Source organism: Panthera tigris, chromosome A2, assembly GCF_018350195.1.
Source record: "Panthera tigris isolate Pti1 chromosome A2, P.tigris_Pti1_mat1.1, whole genome shotgun sequence".
NCBI classification, from domain to species: Eukaryota; Metazoa; Chordata; class Mammalia; order Carnivora; family Felidae; genus Panthera; species Panthera tigris.
In genome coordinates, this window is record NC_056661.1 from 141,756,501 (window position 1) to 141,775,901 (window position 19,401).

The window sequence follows — 19,401 nt, forward strand, 5'->3', positions numbered from 1 at the left end:
GTTACCTGTTATAATGATGAAAGTTTTTATGTAGGAGGTAAGATTTGGATCAAGCTTTTAATAATGGGTAAAATTTGATAGAAATGGAACATTTTAGTTAGAAGAACTATTTTCAGCAGAAGTCTGTTTTATTTCAATGTAAGGTTTCCAAAGTTAGCACTTGACTTGGAGAGATGATACCAGAGTCTAGGGCCTAAGATTGGTTCCACATGCTCAGAAATTTGATTTTGTCAGCATTCCAAAAGTGGGTCAATTGCTGAGGTTGAGACTCACATTAATCAAGTTCACAGAGCCTGAAGTATAAATGAGAATATCAATTTATTAATTTACAACACAAGCAGAAGTACTTGGGAGGCAGACTTATAAGAAGTTTGCCTGGTGAACAAGAAACCAGAGCAAGAATGTAAAAGGATTTTTCTGTAAATATTCAACATCAGGTTATGTTAATCACTTAGCACCGCCTTCAGAAAAATTCCTGACACAAGTTTTTTGTCTGCAGGTCAGTCATATGGCTGGGGTGGGGTGGGGGGGCGGAGGCAGGGGTGGGGGTAATATTTGTGCAATCATATGGATAGGCCATGTTAATATTTGTCTTACTCGGTCCTGTTTATCTATGCCTGCGCAACATGTCTGCTCAGTTGTCTACTGAAACATATTCTTTACTGGGGAGGGAATGTGTCTAATTTTATTCCAAATTTGATATTGCTAGTAAATCCAGTAACTGTGAAACATTGCAGCATTTAATTCACCACAAGGTAGTCTTTATTTAAAAGTAATATATGGCCATTATAGAACATTGCAGAAGATCTTGAAGTGTTCAAAACAAAAAATGAAAATCTCCTTCCTCTACTCATGGCTGTCTTCGTTTCTTTCCTTAGCTGTAACTATTGTTAGCAAGTTGGGGTGTATTTTTCCAGCACATATTCGCATGCATATGCAAATAAAAAAGGCATGTGCATATGTTTTAACGTAATCAGATGACATATACTGATCCTAACTTGTTTCTTTCTCTTAAAAATATAATTATGCATGGGACATCTGGGTTGCTCAGTCAGTTAAGCATCTCACTTTGTCACAGGTCATGATCTCATGGTTCATGAGTTTGAGTCCCACTTCTGGCTCACTGCTATGAGCGCAGAGCCTGCTTTGAATCCTCTGTCCCCCTCTCTCTCTGTCCCTTCCCTGCTTGTACTCTCTCTCTCAAAAATAAATAAAATAAGTGTGTATATATATATATATGTATGTGAATATATATATGTATGTATATATATATATGTATATATATGATTATGCATAATCTTCCTATAACAAAACTCATAGCTGTAACTCACTCTTCATTAATAGCTCCATAGTGTTGCACTGGAAGTATGTAGCCCATCTATGCACGCAATTCAGTACCCTTTTTTATTGCAGTGAACATTTAAGGAGCACTTGTGTGAGTAAATCTTATCACAGACTAAATTCCAAATGACATATATATTTTATAGTTTGAAATTTTGCACTTTACCTACAAAAATCAGTATAAAGCATCTGTAAACTTCTGGCAAAGGGGGATGATAGTACAAATTTCCTCGTGCTTTCAATAACATGGAATTTTATAAATGTTTATGATATTTGCTAGTCTAGTTGGCAAAAAAAACAGCTAAATTTTGTTTTAATTGGCATATTATAATTGAGATAAGCTATTATGTATATTATTAGTGATTTATATAAGTGTGTGTAAAGCAAAGAGAGAGAACTGACTGTTCAAATCTTTTGACCATTTTATGCAGTTGCTTTTTTTAAAAAAAATAAATCATTAATACTTATTTATAGATTAAGGAAATTTTGCCATATGTACTACATTTTTCAGAGTTTATTGTTTAGTTTTTATTTTTTTTAATTTTTTAATTTTTAAAATTTTTTTTAACATTTATTTATTTTTGAGACAGAGAGAGACAGAGCATGAACGGGGGAGGGGCAGAGAGAGAGGGAGACACAGAATCCAAAACAGGCTCCAGGTCTGAGGCATCAGCCCAGAGCCTGATGCGGGGCTCGAACTCACGGACCGCAAGATCGTGACCTGAGCTGAAGTCGGACACTCAACCGACTGAGCCACCCGGGCACACCTATTGTTTAGTTTTTAAATTTTGTTGACAGTGAATCATTTGGAATTTGTTTTGTTCAGGAAAGTAAGAGCCCAGTTCTTTTTCCTCAAAATATAACTGGTTACCTTAATCCAATTTATTGAATAATGTGTTTTTCCATCACTGGGTTTTGAAAACCTATATTTATCATGTACTAAATATCCCATACACATGGTTCTATTTTTGTCCTCTTTTCTATTCCATTGATTTGTCAACCCCTAAGCTATTATTTCATGGTCTAATTAGCATAGCTTAGTATATACTTAACAAGAATAGTTCTCTACCATTAAAAAATCTTCTTTGACTTTTTCTTCTTATGCTTACACATTAATTTATACACATAAATTTTATCAAGTTTTTCCTTTAAGATTAAAATCAAGAAGTAGAATGAGGAAGGGGGCGAAAGAGATGAGAATCATAATAGTAATTGATTTAGATATATTTAATTTATATTTGAATTTACAATGAATTTATGTCACTATTTCTATGCAAGCACAAGGCATCACTGGTTATTAAAGTTTTTTTGTGTCTTTTTTTAATGTTTATTTACTTTAAGAGAGAGAGGGAGAGCATGCGTGCAAGCACGTGCACATGTACGCTTGGGTTGGGGAGGGGCAGAGGGAGGGAGAGAGAGAATCCCAAGCAGGCTCCATGCTGTCAGCCCGGAGCCTGATTGGGGGCTCGATCCCACAAACCATGAGATCATGATCTGAGCTGAAATCAAGAGTTAGACACTTAACTGACTGAACCACCCAGGGGCCCCTCTTTCATGTCTTAATACAAATTGAAATTGTGTTTACATATATCCTGCAAATTTCCTGCTAGGTTCTTCCTAGGTGTTTTGTACTTTCTTCTCATTTGGAAAGGCTTTTGTTTCTATACAGGAAAGCTGCTTTTTGGTTAATTTTTAATTTGACCTGGTCACAGGACTGATTGCTTTTAGCTAATGGTTATCATTAACTTCACTCTTTACCCTTTTTTCCCAAATCTGGGCATCTGTCAGTGCTCTCGTTAATGCTTCCTAAATACCAAGAACATTCAAATCTATTCTATCTTCTCTATTGCTATAAATCATGCCCAATTTCAAACTTGTTATCGTGTGTTCCCTAGGCTACAACATGCTCAGTTTCATCCTTTACTAAGGTATGAATCTGTATATTTCACTTCCATATGTAAAACTCCTCAGTGATTTCCTGTAACAAACATAAAAGAGAAGGAAAAAAGTCTAGGTTTCTTAAACTTGCACCAATGTCCTCCAATCCTCATTTCTGCCTCTCCCTAATTCACATTTCATAGCCCATAAACACCCAGTCAGGCTCCCTAATGTTTCTGCCTCTGTACTTTGAACTTTCCTAGAACACACCCTCAGTCATCTCTCCCTTCCCTTGAATAGCTCTGATCACCCCCTCTGGAGTAAGCAGCATGACTTCCTCAAAGCTACTCTAGCCCCAGACTGAATTGTATACATTTGCTCAGCGTCCCCATAAATCACTGTGTATAAACCTATTTCATATTACACTTTGCATTATAATTGTTTGCTTAAACAGTTGTCAGCCAAATATATGAAGTCTTTAAAAGCAGATTCTGTTTTTAAAAACAGACTTCTGTTAGAATTCTTTGCATATAAATTTGTTTAGGCAAATGGGTGAATGAATGTAAAGATTAAATATTATTAAAGGATTATTTTGTGTCAGACACATAATTTTAGGTGCTGTATATACAACAGTGAACAAAACACAAAAATACTTGCCTTCACTGATGTCACACTCTAGTGGATAAAGTCAGTCAATCAAAATAACTAAACAAATATGTAGTATATCAAGAATTTGTAAAACTGAAATAAGTGGAGAATAGAGTGTGTCACAGGCAGAAAGTTTCACTTTTGTAACGATAGAATCATCTCAAAACTGATAGTAGATTTTGTTTTAAAAATTCAAGTTTTGGGGTGCCTGGGTGGCTCAGTCCGTTAAGCATCCGACTTCGGCTCAGGTCACGATCTCACGGTCCGTGAGTTTGAGCCCCGCATCGGGCTCTGGGCTGATGGCTCAGAGCCTGGAGCCTGCTTCTGATTCTGTGTCTCCCTCTCTCTCTGCCCCTCCCCCGTTCATGCTCTGTCTCTCTCTGTCCCAAAAATAAATAAACGTTAAAAAAAAAATTAAAAAAAAAATTCAAGTTTTATTTTCAGAATTGAGAACTTGATTCTCTATATTTCATAGTAAAAATAAAATGTAACGAAAATTTCAAATGTGGTGGAATTAATGGATTGAAGATCTCAGTGGGGTCGAAAAATTTGTTTTTGTAAAGGTAGTAAAGGGAGTGAGTGACCTGAAAAAGAGCATAAAACATAAATTCAATTTATTATTATTATTAGATTTAATGAATATGAAAAACAAACATATCGATTTGCTAAAAAAAAAAAAAAAAAAAAAAAAGCATGTAAGTAAATGGTTACTTCCAGTTTCTGCTCTTACCTCACTGTAGATGAGGCAAATGTGGCAGTGAGGTAAGATAATCAACTCATCCTGGTTTGCCTAGACTTTCCCAGTAGTCAGAGAAGGGGATAATTAGATTGGTAATGACAAGTTTTAGAGTACGTCCACAGACTTGGAAGTCTCATGAAGATCAAGAACAGGATTATTAAAGGTCAAATATCTGAGAGTCCAGGTTATTGGGAGAAATCACCCAAATGGATATTAAAATCACCAAGAATCATGACAGAAGCAGTTTTGGAGAAAATAACAGTGAACCAGTGGGTAAAGTCTTTAAAGGATGAGGAAGAACAATCAGGTTATGTGACAAAGTGTTCCTCCTAACGTGGTCCATAACTTGTTACTCATCCATAGTGAGGTAAGAGCAGAAATTGAGGGTAGCCATTTACACACTTTCTTAGCAAAGTGATAGCCTTGTTTTAAATATCCATTAAATCTAATAATAATAAAAAATTGAACTTATGTTTTATGCCCCTTTTATTTCATTGTCTGTAATTTAATTTTTATTGTATTTATTGACCTGAAATAGATCGGGAAGGAGAAAAAAAAAAAAAGACTGGCCCTTCCCCAGGGCCAGTTTGATAGTTCGATAGTTTGATAATCACTGGTATAGTTAACTGTATCAAGAAGGGGTTACCAGTAATATTCCAGGATGACATGAGAAAGCCGGTAGCCTGTATGAAGAATAGAGAATGGTCGAAAAGTGGCAGTGAGATGGTCAAGAGTTGGTCAACTCTTCCAAGTTTGCATGGGACTTTCCTGGTTTTAACACTGAAAATCCCAAGTCCGAGGAAACTCCTAGGTCCCAGGCAAACCAGGACAACGGCAGAGAGGACGTCTACTCCACCTCCACAGCTCAGTGGGACTGTTGTGAGGTGGAAAGCAGGCCATCCCTTTCCAACCTTCTAATGGTAGTATGGAGGTCAGTGGTGGGGATAGTCTCATCTGGAGAACCAGTAATTGTGTTGACTCTTTTCAATCCCAGAGCACAAAGATTACCATATTGCACCATAGAAACAGTAGGGAAAATGACTTCCCCCACGACATCTGGAGCACCCACCTCCCTCCCCACTGTGGCCAAGGGCAGGGTGGAAGCAGAGGAAGTGCAGTTTTACCTGGAGTATGCACATCATATTTTCTTTCCTAAAGATGGCACAATCAAGTGCAGTAATTAGCAATTCAGTTCTACGCTATTACTAGCCAAAAAATAGTTGAATTGGTTAAACAGTTAATGTTGATTATTTTAGGTCAGCTCTTTTATAATGTTGAAACTTGATCACAGCCACTCCTCATCCAAGGTCTAGTGTCTTATTTTAGCAATTCCCAAATCTTTAGGTCAGCGTGAAAGAGATTAACACCACCTAAATTTGCCCAAAGAGATTTGCAACAGAAAGCCGTTTCAATAATTTATTAACAAAGACTGGATTTACATACCATCTGGTAAATACATCTTATGTTGGGAAACTGACCTGAGAAGGTGAATTAAAATAAGAAAAGTTGGCTAGCTGAATTTGGGATCGGAACATAGGTAGTAAAGTTGCTTTAAGCAGCCATTCATTAAGCCCTAGAGGCTTGGTAAGACATTGTCTGTTCTAAATAGATATAGTTGTCCAATGGAGGGAATATTTCTGGCGATTGGTGATGACACCTTCTCTTCTGGATGGTGCTATAGAAACAATGACTGATTCTTACTAGCTATCACTTTTCTAGACTCCATGGGGACTGTCAACTTTCCGTTTGCATTTGTTATTAGAGCATTATCCGTCCCACATGTCAACCTACAATTTCCAAGTTAGTAGATTATTTTTCATCGATGACATTTTAGGATGCTGCTTCATGATGACACATAGAGAGGCATCTTTATCTTACCTCTAACATCTTAAAGCAGCACGAGGGTATCAGCTCCCTCAGACAAGATTTTCAGTAGACAGAATTGAACCTCAGGGATTGGCAGCTAATTCCACACAGGCAGTACACAAGCAGTCTTATAAATTCCTATCATAGAGAGTAGTGCTGTCTGATGTGTCCCTAAATTGAATGTCGAGTCTTAATACTAATGTAATTACCTTTCTATAAATAATAAATCCCCGTATAGCCAATTCGTTCCCCCAGTTCATGTTGTTAAATTGGAAGTAAAGCTGTAACATTCTATTTCAGGTGGCACCCCACAGTACTTTATGGGTGATAGGTTGGCAGTGCTTCTCAAGCTTTACTTTGTATATGAATTATCTGGAGATCTTATGCAGATTCAGAAGATCTGTTATAATGCAGATTCAGCAGGAATGGGCTGAGCCCTGAGATTCCACACTTATAACAAGCATTAGTATTGCTGGTCTAGAGGCTACACTTTGAGTAGCAAATGTCTAGGGGCTTTGTAACTAGCATCATCTCTCAGTGATGCTTTTTGCAGGTTTCATAATAGCAATTGCTCCCATCATCAGAGAATTTTTACTATTGATAGCTCTTGGCTTAGTCTCTCTGCAATAGACCCTACTATGGGATGTCAGTCAGGTTCTTGGTGTCTGTTGCCTCTTTGAAAAGTTCCCTTGAGCAGGTGGATAGCTCAGGGCAGCACAGTTGTTGAGAGCCTGGGCACTGCCATTTAAATGCAAAGTGGCTCTAGGCAATTTTCTTAATATGTGTAAAGTCACAGTTTCCTTACTTGTGAAGTAGATGAAATAATAATGATGATAATAATAAATACAATATCATATAATTCCTAAGGGTGTTATCAGGATAAGTGAGATGATACATATAAAATTATAAAAATGTATAATAAATACATTTTATTGTTGTTACTATTGATATCGTTATTATTGTCTGATTTCATACTATATCATGGAATCAATACCATACCTGCCTCTTGATACTTTTTTGAATTCTGAGGCATCTTGCTCTTAGCTTAGCTTACGGTGAGATTTCATTCCCTCATGAGGCTATACAAAAGGCTTACACTGTAGTATCTGTCAGTACCTGTGGGTAATATCTGAATGCAGACCTCAATGAAACTTAGAACAAGCTCCAGAATCTTATTGATATTCTCACCCCACTCAAAAGCTGAGGGTACCCATATGTATTAAATTTGAGAAATCCAATATTTTTTTTTAAATATCGCTAATATATTTTGAGCTACTTAGGGAAAACACAATCCTTTACTTAGAATAGAATCTGTTATTCAGAGTACATGTTTGGCAGCTGCAAGGAGGCTGCTGGATGTTAAGTGAGAGAGATGAGTTAGCATGAGACAATTCTATTTCTCAGAGCGTTCGTCTGATTCTGCTGATTTTTCTCTGTGTTTAGCAACTACAAAAGAACTTTGGGAATGGCTTAATTAATCCTTGAATCATGTCAATTTTACTCTCCACTGGATAGGCACTAAGAATTTGTATTTAAGAAAACTCTTCTTCTCTTGTATCACCTGCTGATTTCTGTGGGAGACCTCCCTAGCCCAGTAATTTGTATTCCTATTTTTAAATTATGTATAACCAACGTCTAGGTGACTCCTATTAATAGACGTCTCCAGGTGCAGGAACAAAGAGTTGTCTTTTCTGTGAAGTGACAATGCATGCTTCTGCTTGAACCACAGGCAATCTGAGGTTCACTGATTTGCTTATCTGTGTACCTTCTGAAGATCTTCCCCCTTTATCCTACGAAAGGACTATCATTTGTAATCAGAGCATTTTAAATAGCGTAGCATAATATTTTGTTTTGTTTTGTTTTAAATCCTTTTTTTTGTCACAGCTGTTTCAGGTAAGTATAGTAGTCATTTTCCTAAATAAGCAATAAAATTTTGGAAACTCTGAGATATTCTACATCATCTAAATTAATAACCTACATTGTATTTCTTTACTTTCTAAGGCAAATGGAAGAAATGAATACTATTAAATAAGAGATTTTTAGAATTTAGAAGGGAGAGGTAAGATTGGCTTGATTCATGTGTAATTAAGGCACTCCTAATGCATATGGCTCAACTGTCACAGGTTCTCTCTCAGACTTTCTGGGCAAGTGATGAAATACAGAAAGGTGTCAACTCAATCACAGGTAAGCAGTCCAAAAAATCACTCACATGTAAGAAAAAGTACCCTTTATTCTGTCCTCACCTCCCAGACAAATTGATACTCAAATTAGTCCAGCAAATGAACCCATGGAGAAGAATTTTATGGAGGCGGTACTGTTCGGTCATAGCCAATACTACTCTCAATATGCAAACGTGAACCTATGTCTGGATCTTTCCAGTATCCCCATCTTCTGTCAATAGCAGGGAAAATTTGAGGCTAATCCTGGTCCCAAACTGCTGCCACTGTATTTTCTCAATTCTGTGCCTGTAACTTCCAACCCACAGACCTCATCAATGCTACTTTATTTACTAAGGAAATTTTGGAATCATTTTAGAACAACACAAGACAAGTACCACATTTATCACAGTTAGTCAACTTATAAAAGTAGTGGTTTTTGAACCAAAATGCTCTTACTTAAAATAGCTCTTTATTGTAGATTTTCTAATAATTTAACTGCCTGCACATTTCTTCATAGAAATATTACTGAATTTTAGGATGTTTTGACCAGCATTTCTTTTTAAGTCCACTATAAATATCAGGATTAACTCCCAGAGAGATATGAACCTAGCATCACTGAAAAAAATATCAGTCATGCCTGTGATTGTGTAGGTACACACACAGACCAGCTGACTTTTTTTTGACAGACTTGTCTGCTGTAAGAATTCAGAATGATCCAGCTGGTGCAGTTGTCAACATGGGCTGTGTATCAAATGTTGTCAGGCTCAGTTGAAAATGAGTGTACTTTCTTAGCATCACTAACAGCTATCTTAATAAAGCTGCCAACATTGCCAAATATAGCTGCTGGTATCTGAGACGTCGAAGTCATGTAAGAACTTATGGTACACATCTAGAAACAACTAGAGAAATACCACACAGTATATGAATTGAATGTGCTCTTTTCTTATTTGATGCTTTGTAAACAAGTTGTATCTTCAGTGTGTGTTCTACACTCAATAACCAAAATTATGGGAAAGAAGTTTGTAATATCCTCGTAAGGGGTGAGTGTGTGTGTGTGTGTGTGTGTGTGTGTATCTGTGTATGTGTGTGTTCAGCCCTTTGGAATTACTAGTTGTGCTTTCCTGAGTTCTTCCTATGTGAATTGTATAATTCACATGTTTGTTTGTTCTTTTCAAAGTACACACACACACACACACACACACACACACACATTTGCCTAAGGTGAGAGTATTTTGTTTGATAAAACAGTTTCTCCCAAGTCTAATAACACATTGTTTAGCACTTAGTATTCAGTATTTTTAGCATTTTAAGTTGTACTTGCTCGTGTATTGTCTTTTACATTTTCTCTAACTATTTCAAATATCTGTTTTTCTTATTGACAGCATAATTAAAAGTCAGTGGTAATAACTGTCTTCCACATTCTTTTATATTTCCAAAGCATTGAAAAATGTGTTGAGCAAGGAGGAATTGTGAGCTCAGTAAATAGTGCATAAATGCAAATATATTGGGGTACCTGGGTTGGTTTGTAGGTAGAGTGTCCAACTCTTGATTTTGGCTCAGGTCAGGATCCCAGGGTCATGGGATTGAGCCCCGAGTTAGGTTACACACTGAGGCACTGAGTGGAAAGCCTGCTTAAGATTTTCTCTCTCTCTTTCTCTGTCTGCCCCTCTCACCTACTTGTTCACTCTAAGTAAATAAATAAATAAATAAATGCAAACATATTTATTAAATGTTTCTCTGTGTCATGTATGGACATATATCTCATCAAAGGTAACTACTTTTAATGGTTTCCTACATATTCTTTCAGAACAGTCACACACACACACACACACACACACACACATATAACACACACACATTCTTATAAAAAATTGTCTAACAAGACCATTTAATATATACAGTTATGTTTCTTTATTGAACTAAATGGATCATCTTCTCATGTCACTACAGACATATCAATAATCTCATTTTATTTAGTGGCTGCAGAGTAATATTCTATGAATGTGCTATAACGAATTTAGCCAGTGTCTGGTCAACGGTCATTATTTCCCGGTATTTTTGCTATAAAAAACAAAACTATAATGAAGATCCTTGAACATATATCGTGGCATAATTTTGCAAGTGTATCTGTAGAGATACTTCCTATCCATAGACCTGCTGCCTCAAAGACAGTACCATTTTTCAATCTGAGGAATATCGACTATTTGCCCTCCACAACATTTGTACAAATAAAAAAAAATTTTTTTAGTGTTTATTGATTTTTGAGAGAGACAGAGACAGAGTGTGATCGGGGAAGGGGCAAAGAGAGAGGGAGACACAGAATCTGAAGCAGGCTCCAGGCTCTGAGCTGTCAGCACAGAGCCTGACGCGGGGCTCAGACTCCCTTAAGATCGTGACCTGAGCCGAAGTCAGACGCCCAACCCACTGAGCCACCCAGGTGCCCCATACTAATTTAAGTGTTCATGGTGTCTATGCTCCCCATGAAGCTCATACTGTTATTAACGGTAGCCCAGCTGATACATTAAAATTGTTAAGGAATTTCTCTCAAGATATTTCTGGATAGTTCAAATCAGGATCTGAAAGAGAAACCCACAACCAGAGGTTTTGTCACTCTAGGTCCAAGAGCCCTGGAAACTGTGTGTTTATTTGGGCACCTTCATTTTTCCCTATGGGAAAAGTCCATATTTTTTAAATGATATTTTCAAAGGAATATGTGGCCCACTCCCACCTATGTTCACAAAAATCTACCCATTTCCAGAATAAGGTTTAAGAAATGCAGTTATTGGGATGCCTGCCTGGGTGGCCTAGTAGATTAGGTGTCTGACTTCGGCTCAGGTTATGATCATGAGTTCAAGCCCTGCATCGGGCTCTCTGCTGCCAGTGCAGAGCCTGCTTGGGATTCTTTGTCTCCCTCTTTCTCTGCCCTTCCCCTGCTCTCTCTGTCTCAAAAATAAAATAAACATTAAGAAAATATTTTTAAAAATAAATGCAATTATTTGTTTTATGTCTTTTTACTAATTTAATCTAATAGTGAAAGTCAGATTTCATTTTTCTAAATTCTTTTAGAAAAAGATTTTTTTAGTCTTACTGATAGGAAAAAACAAAACAAAACACATCCCAAATAAAAGCATGTGATATCACTGCGATTATTATTTAAGTTGTTTTTTTTATCTTAAAAAATGTATTACTGATCCCATCCACACCTAAACCAAGATTGAATAGTCAACATTCTTTTCTCTCTTTCCTCTTTCTCCATCCCTATGACAGCCTCTTTTTTACAATCTCCTATTTTATTTATTTATTTATTTATTTATTTTAATGTTTATTTATTTTTGAGACAGAGAGAGACAGAGCATGAATGGGGGAGGGGCAGAGAGAGAGGGAGACACAGAATCGGAAGCAGGCTCCAGGCTCTGAGCCATCAGCCCAGAGCCTGACGCGGGGCTCGAACTCACGAACCGTGAGATCACGACCTGAGCTGAAGTCGGACGCTCAACCGACTGGGCCACCCAGGCGCCCACAATCTCCTATTTTATATCTTCAGCCTTTGTAGCAATGCTGCTTATGCTATTTGCACCTATTCACTTTTTTTTATCAAAGGAAGTGTAAGTCTATAAATTGGGCCATCATCTCTTCAGCATGACTTTAGGGTGATCCTGAATTAGTCAAGATAGGTGGCTTTATGCTGCAGTCACAATAACCCTAAAGTCTCAACTGTTAGAAAACACAGCATTCATTCAGGCTGCTTGAGTCCCAAGGCTCTTCTGTTTTAACACATGCCTTGTGGTCTCTGTGGCAAGAGAACAGAGAGCTTGGAGAATCCACTACTAGCTCTTTCATGATAGCCTGTTTCTTAGAATTCATTGTATGTCCCTGTCTAACTGTAAAGGTAGTGGGAAATTTAAAAAGCAAATGCAATATTTGAGAATAAATACTGTCTCTGCCACAAATATCCATCCAAGAACTTTTTAGTTATAAATACCTAACAGTTATGGTTGGCATCTTTCAGACACTGTTCTAAGAGACTTACATGTATTATCTCATTTAATCCTCATGCAAATCCTATCTTAAATTCAGAAATTGAGTCACAAAGAGGTTATATAACTTGCTCAATATTATCCAGAAAGTTAGTGGAAGATATAAGAATCAAAACTCACCAGTATGCCTCCAGAGCTCCTGGTTTTACCCACTGTCCACACTGCCTTTTTCATCTTTCCTGGTCTTCCACAAGTACACCTGTGGTGTACATCATACTGCAAGGTGAGCTAATGATGTAGCCGATTTTGGTCCTGGGGTGCTTATAGCCCTAGGAGGGACACAGGTCAATGGAGGGTGGGATGAATTCAAGGTTAGGAGCCTGGTATATGCAAAGGTAAAGAGATGTGAGGGTGTGTGCTGGGTTAGGAGAGACTAGGGTGTAGGCTATGAGCGAGCAGTCGCAAGCCACATGACTGGGAAGATAGGCAGGGACCAGAACTGTATGAGCTGCTGATGCCTGAATACAGATAATGAAATGGGAAATATTAGTCTCTTTTTGCATTGCAATGTGAAAGTCAAACTCCCCTAGAGGAGTAACCTCCTCTAGGAAGATCATGTTGACTACTTCCTCTTTGGTGGGTCCCCCTCCCATGGTAGTATCCTGGCACCTTCCCTAGGGAAACTCCTTCACAGTGCTCCTGCATGATTTTTGGAAACTCATCGCTCTCTTCCACTAGACTGTAATGATTGAAGGATGCATGTGGTTGTGTTCAAGTTTGAATCCCTAACAGGAAGGTCCATGGGCCATGAAAGCATTTATCACTTTATTTTTACTCTCTCTGTTCTCTTGAATAACAGAATATTTCCCAAAGCCTTGGTTGCCTTAGTGCAATCATAGAATACTGTTTTATAAAACAAAACAAACAAATACTTTCTTGCTTGCTGTTAGAATTTGGTTTTGCAGAAAGTATTCATGAGTAAAAACTCCCCAATTATGAAAAGAAAGAAAAGATAGAGGCCAAGAAAATGCCTACCGGAAATACCTATCTTTCTGAATTTATTCAGATTTTTCTTACTCTTCATCTAAAGGAAAGCATTCTTGTCAAGTTATAAATCAAATAAGTATTTTTTAAGAAAACTGAGGTTGTAGCTGCTTTTCTAAAAGATCATCTCCTGGTACATCACTAACTGGTTGTCTCTTTTACATTTCATCAATTCTTAAACTGAGTACCTTACTCCAAATAATTGCTGTAAGGAGAAAGAGATTCTCCCCTTAGATATCAGCATCTGTTATGTTGGAAAATATCAATAAGATCTCAGATAAATTCAAAGTTGCAGTTTGAATTTACCTACCTTGTCTGTCAGCCAGAATGAGTGATCACATTCTTGGGTACTATGAACAAATACAATGTTGAGGTGTCTTCTTTTGCCTTTCAGGTTTGACTTAATTTACTTCTCCAGTGTATTAAACCACCAAAGACCTAAAGATAATTCTAGTGCACTGTCTTCTACTTCCCTTTATGAAAAACATACGGGGCAATTTGAACTTTCAGTGTTCTTGATGCTTTCCTCTGTGGCCTTTGATGATCATGTCACAAGGATGAGTCTTGAATCATTTGTAGTCTGTGCGCGTCTTAGCTGAACTTCAGGCTCTGAGACATCTCTGTGGAACAGAAACCTGAATTGTATTTAGCCTGTTACCTCCAGCTGAGTTTTGTGTTGGCTTGACATATCCTGCCTGTTATATTGTGTTATTTTTCCTGTTTGTATTGAACTATGTAAGAAGGAAATCTGGTTCCCCCGGCATTTTTTCGCCTCCTTCTTCGGGAGAATAAATGTAACCACAGTGTTGGCACCTTGTGTCTCTGTGTCCCACTTCAGTTCATCTGATAGGTGTATATCTGCCTGACCTTTACCATTTCTCATTTGTATTCTTCTGCCTTTATAATACCCAATAAAGATATTCTGTTCTATGCTACTTAACCCCCAAGGGCCTGCCAAGAAGGGTCTTAGTGATAAAATGCTGCAAACTTGAGTATGACTTGTTTTACTGATGTATTTCTTCAGCTTTAAGAAGCTATCTCAAAATCTTAGCACTGGAAAGGGCTAGCAAACATGTGGAAACAGCTCCCACATTTTATAGAGAGCTGAACAATGGCCTGGAGAGTAAGGATAATTTATACAAAGTCACATAGTGATTCAGGAAAAGCTATGAACAAGAGCCCAGGAAGCCAGAGTCACTTCTGCCCTCACACCATACAAGGTCCCTCTTCTAGAACTGCTTCTAAGGAGTATTTGACTTTTGGGATGACCAGGGTCCGTAATCATCTGTGTGGAAATCCAAAGAAAAGAGGCAGATCCACTCCCCCATACAGAAGCAAGAAAGGCTTAAGATTCTTTTCCCCTTTGAGTCCTATGTGACCTGAGCGTGACCCCGTTTGATTCCTGAGGGAGTGAAGGATTTCTGATGGTCCCTGCAGTAGGGTGCAGAGCCCAGTGCTGTGGTGACAGGAGTCACAAGTACTGCAGCCCAGCAACAAAAGGATAAGCAGAGTGGTGCCAGTTGCAGAAGCAGAAGTTGATGACAGGTGATACCCGGGTTGTCTTGGCTCTGTCTTGCTTGGCTCTTGCCATAACCTGTATCTGGCCTTCTTGTAGGCTCTGTGAGAACCCCCCCCCTGCAATTCTAACCCTCTCATTTTCTGTTTAAATCAACCAGAGTCCATTTCCTTTATTTGTGACTAATAGAGTAGCTATAATAAACCCATTAGGGATGCTGCTACTAATTTCCCTGGCACAAAGGCAATTTCTCTTCCTTCTAGTCTATTGTCAGATCTTGCTTTCTGTTTTTATTCGAATTAAATCTTCTATCTATTTCACAGCGCCTGATACTATAGTAGTACTAAAACAGGAATTATAGCAGGAGAAATGAAAGAAATAAAAAAGGGAGGAAGGAAAGAAAGGTTGAGAGAGGGAAATGGAAGGAAGGAAATAGGGAAGAAGGCAGGATCTTCCATGTTTTCCCTTTTCTGAGGCTAATCCTTCAGTAAAAATCAGCAGCTCTGATCCGGTATTTCCTGATTGTTTACGATCATTCCTCATCCTATATCCTTCTATTATCTTAAACTCTTGCTTCATTGGTTCCTTCCCTATAAAATTCACATGGATTCAGGCTTTTTTTCTCCCTATTCTTAAAAACCAACAAGCAAAGCTTTACCTAGCTTGTCTCTTTCTTAAATTTCCACTTTATTATTATTCTTCTCCATTTCAAGTATAAAGTCTTGAAATATTAACATTTCAAATATTTCTGACATAGCCACCAATCCTATACAAATTGCCTTTATTTCTGCTATTCATCCATTCTTTCATTTACTCAACATATATTTATTGGGTATTTACTGTACTTTAGACATTGTTTTAGACACGGAGACACAATATCACTGTTTTGGTTTTTTTTAATAGGTTACACTGAGTGGAGAGAATAAAAAAGCAAAAGAAAAAATACCAACAATAAACAAGAAAATGCAATGGCTACACAGAGAAATAAAACTGCATGACCACTCCTGACTGAGTGGTCAGAAAAGGTCTATGTGATGTGATGATCCATAAGCCATGTGTGCAGTGAGTGATGGGGAAGTAAGTGCCTTATGGAGAATCATTTGTGGAAGCTGTAAAAATATGTATAAGGCTATGGAAGTCATCTGTGCAAGATATTGTGGGTTTTTTGCACACGGAGGCTAGAACTTGGGATGGTGGGTAGTAAAGGAACTTAGGATATATTTCAGAAATAAAAGGCTGTTAAGATCCCCTTAATGATCTATCGGATGACATAAAACAGGAAAGAATGAAATCAAAATTACTCCTGGACATGGCTTGAGGAATTGAGTGGCTATTGGCTGGATGTTAACTAAGGCAGGGAAGAGTGGGTGGCACACAGAGTAGAAACAAATTCTGTTTGGGATATGACAAGTTTGAGATGCCTATTAGCCATCCATCTAGCTCTATCAAGTTAGTAATTCGGTAACTATATTGTAGATACAACTTAGAATCATCAGCACATAAATGACACTCCAAACCCAAGGTACTAGGCAATATTATCTAAGGATAAAGAGTAACCATAACTGGAAAGTGGACAAGATCAAATCCTGGGTACATTCCTACATTCCTATTTCGAGTAAAGGAAGGAGGTCCCATAAAGAAGACTGAGAAAGAACAGGCAGTGAGGTAGGAGAAATCAGAAGAGTGTGGGGTCACCAAGGCCAAGAGAAGAAAAAAGTAGCCAGCTGTGTTGAAGGACAGTCAAAATTCAAATAAGGAAGGACAGAGAAATAACCATTGCATTTGTCAACACCCATAATACTGGTGGTCTTCATTCGCACAGACAGTAATGGCCTTCATCAGTAGATTCTCAGTGGAGTGGTGTAGAGGAAAGTCTGATCAGAGTGGGTTGAGGAGAGATTAATAGATAAATAAATAGGAGTAGCAACTATGGGCAACTCTTTCCAGGTATGTTTGTGCAGAGAAAATAAAGTAGGGCAGTAACCACAAGCAGTTGTGGGAGTGTTAATCTACCCCCTTAGGGAGAGTTTTTTGTTGTCCTCCTAACCTCGTCTAAGTCTTGTCTCATCACTTCATTGTCAGTGCACCCGATATTTTATTTGCAGACTCTTTCTTTAAATTTTGTTTTTAATGTTTATTTATTTTTGAGAGAGAGAGAGAGACAGAATGCAAGAGAGGGAGGGGCAGAGAGAGAAGGAGACACAGAATCTGAAGCAGGCTCCAGGCTCTGAGCTGTCAGCACAGAGGCCGACACAGGGCTTGAACCCACGGACCGTGAGATCATGACCTGAGCCAAAGTCAGACACCCAACTGACTGAGCCACCCAGCTGCCCCAATTTGCAGACTTTTAATGAATGATTTCACTCATTTCCATTGCTTCGATGAATTCATATACTTAATTCATACACTTAATTCCAACTGCCTTCTTTCATCCAAACACCAAAGTCTCACAAGCCCCTTAAATGGAAGAGCCTGTTTCAAGGCAGCCTCAGACTGCTCTCTTTCATGCTCACAGGAAACACTCAAACCCTTTGCTCTGACAAATCCTGGGAGTAGACTGATGACTCATTCCTAACTCAGCAATTTCTCCTTTGTCCTGCTGTTTAGAGTTAGTGAGTGTATCTGTCATCTCTACATGTAATGGGAATAAGACAACAGTCTATCAAGTGTACCACCACCTCCACCTTCAGGAGACATCTATCAAATTTGCCTGTCCACAGTCTTGAGATGAGGAGCTGGAACTTACCACATACAACATATTTCCCTCTTTAGGGGTAGTGACAAGGGGTTAGGGGTAGGGGCTAAAACACATTTTAAAAATCATTCTCAGAAATGTTCTTTCCCAACAGTCCCTGGAGTTTTTATACCTAAGATATGGGCAATGTATGCAAAAACCATGAAACTTTTTTTTTTTTTTAATTTTAGCTAAAGCCTTAGAAATGTATGACTCCGGTGCCTTTTTTGGACGTCTCTCTATTGTATCTTGGTACCTCAACCAATATTTGCTTTAACATTCTTCCATATCCTGTTTTATAAAGCCAAATGGCTCATTTCTCAGAGGAGTCCTGGGACTTCTCTGAGTCTTGTGGTGCTTACTGGGTGACAAGCAGTAGAAGCTGAGAGATAAGACAACACCTAACCCCCAAGAGGAAGCCTGATTCCATTGGGGCTCTCCTTACTTTCTTAGCCCTCACACACAATTAGCTACCAAAGTTAAACATTTTTCCTGGAATATATTTCTCAAATCTGCCCCATCCCCTTTTATCCAATCACATTGCCCTTCAACTGGACCACTGAGATCCTCTTTGAGTCCTTCCTCTAGTGTCTGCCCACCAAACCACTGCAATTAGCTTTCAGAATCACATACCTGGACCTGTCTCTGAATCGTCTGAAAATATTTCCATGGCATCCAGTTGCCTACTGTGTGAACTCTAAACTCCTTCACAAATTGGTCTCTAATTCCTTCTCCAGAATTATTTCTTGCCAGCTCACATATTATCTCCAGTGAAACTGAACTGTGATCTGCAGGGCATGTCTCAAATGGTTGGAAATAAAGGAAGTAAAATTATCCTCTCATAGTTAAACTATAAAATCATACCACAATGAAAAAGGGCAGAGATATGCAAATTCACCTTAAAGAGAGCATATGATTTCTATTATTGTGAGCTTATCATGCCAGCAGACCAGAAGAGAAGGAACAGAATTACTGCCACCAGTGGTTGACCCTGATTTCCATGAGGAGGTAGACTTGCTGCTATGTAATGGAGGCGGTGTGGAGAATAGAACTCAGGGATTGATTCCTTCAGAGGATCTTGGTGCTTTTATAAGTGGTGATAACCATGGCTGGCCAACTGCAGCAACACCTTACCAACAGAATGCTAATCAAAGCCTCAGACTCCTCAGAGATAAAGATCTGAGGACTGGAGGAAAATGATGGTTGGTAGAGAAGGAAGATGATAAACATCAATTCCTCAGGAGAAACTGTAGGTGCAGGTGTATCTTATCTGACTACAGTTCCTTTGTAAGTCTTTTTCTCCCCCCGCCCTTTTTCTTCCAGGAATAATGAGTGACCACCAATTTCAAACATCACTGATGGGACAGATTGAATTTAACATGGGTCAGAATTGGATCTGAAGTGGTCCAATGAGTTTATCTTCTCTGCCATCAGTGCTTCAACTGTCACTGCTACCCCAGGGCTAATTAGTGACATTTGATCTTACATAATGTAGTCGT

The 19,401-nt window shown here is 38.3% G+C and overlaps 1 long non-coding RNA gene across 1 annotated transcript in view; it reads left to right on the forward strand.

Moving 5' to 3' along the window:
- The window catches only part of LOC122234560, a 41,863-nt gene extending 25,628 nt beyond the window's left edge, over nucleotides 1-16,235 (forward strand). The window contains exons 6-7 of the long non-coding RNA XR_006212355.1: nucleotides 8,596-8,656; nucleotides 16,072-16,235. This is a non-coding gene — a long non-coding RNA (uncharacterized LOC122234560). The remainder of the gene's footprint in view (nucleotides 1-8,595; nucleotides 8,657-16,071) is intronic.
- The last annotated feature ends 3,166 nt before the right edge of the window (nucleotides 16,236-19,401 follow it).